Below are 1,412 nucleotides of genomic sequence, written 5' to 3' on the forward strand. Positions count from 1 at the left end.
CTCACTATGAGCCAATCAGATGATGACACATTTGGCACACGCTACCCGTGTGCACTTTACCTACTTATGTAATAACTAAAGAAATACCTACCTACTTATGTAATTGGAGTTGGGCCCATTACAATGCGTGTGCTCCACGCGGGAGCTTCACCACCTTCCACACACCATTCTGCTCGAGAGCCTACAGCTCCTCCGCGATGGGCCTCAGCCACCGCGACCGGTGTCGACTCTTCATTGCCTCTCGGTAGTTCCTTGGGTCCGGCTCCACTAAACTGTTCACCACGTCGGGCGGAGTCTCCTCCTGACCTTCCAGGTTTAAGCCGACTCCCCCTGACCGTTGAACTACGGACCGCGTAACTGGGCGATCCCTAGTCCAGTTCTTCTTCTTCCTTTTGGAGCGCTTCTTAGCGCTCTCACTCGCATTCCCTGCCTCGGCAGGTGCCACACCGCCCTCGGGCGTCTTCTTAGCAGCTTCCGACTCCTCCTGAGGTACGTCCTCGTCGTCTTGCAGGTACAGTCGCTGCACTTTCTCGTTCTGATCTTTGTTGAGCGTCTCTATGTTCTTCACGTGTTGTGTCACGATCACGACCTTGTCCTTTGGCAAGTAAACCCTGTAGCCCTTTGTTTCCTCTCCGATTCCGACAATCATGCCTGCCTGCGCTCTCTGTGCAAAGTTTTGTTTCCGCGGGTCCCTGTAAACAGTACATGGGGACCCGAAAACAACTATCTCCCCTAGCTGCGGCGTCTGCTTCGTCAGTACTTTAATCGGTGACGCACGCCCTGGGTTGGAGCTGGTTGGGGACCGGTTCAAAATGTACGCCGCGTATCTAACAGCATCTCCCCAGAAACTGAGAGGAAGCCCGCAGGCAAACACCATGCATCTGGCCATATTCATAATGGTCCAGTGCATCCTCTCAGCCTTTCCGTTGCTTGCTTGGTTTCGCGCCTCGCTGCGCTGTCGTGCGACACCAGTTCTCTTGCAAAACAAATCTACGTTTTCGTACTCACCTCCGGAATCCGTTCGTAAGACGTGAATCCTGCAGTCGAACCGTTTCTCGAAGTAGACGAGGAACCCCTCCAACTTTCTTGCCGCTACATCCTTCGTCTTGGCGAGAAATACCCCACAATAGTTCAACTTGTGGTCGACAAAGTTTATCATATATCTGTTACCCAGGCGATCTTTCGGGGTCATGGGTCCTTTAAGCTCGGAACAGATCACGCCTCCCACACGATCTGTGGGAGCATGCTATCCAGAGTCCTTGCTCGATTGTCTGTTCTTCGTCTGCTTGCCCTCGGCACAAGTCAGACAGTTCACTCTCCGTCGATCGGTCAGTTCGATGCCGGAGCTTGGCTCGCGTGCCAGCCGCTCCACGGCATCATGATTCAGGTGCCCGAGAACGTCGATGAAACTT

Source organism: Phytophthora infestans, genomic scaffold (assembly GCF_000142945.1).
Source record: "Phytophthora infestans T30-4 supercont1.10 genomic scaffold, whole genome shotgun sequence".
In the NCBI taxonomy this organism is placed as follows: Eukaryota; Oomycota; class Peronosporomycetes; order Peronosporales; family Peronosporaceae; genus Phytophthora; species Phytophthora infestans.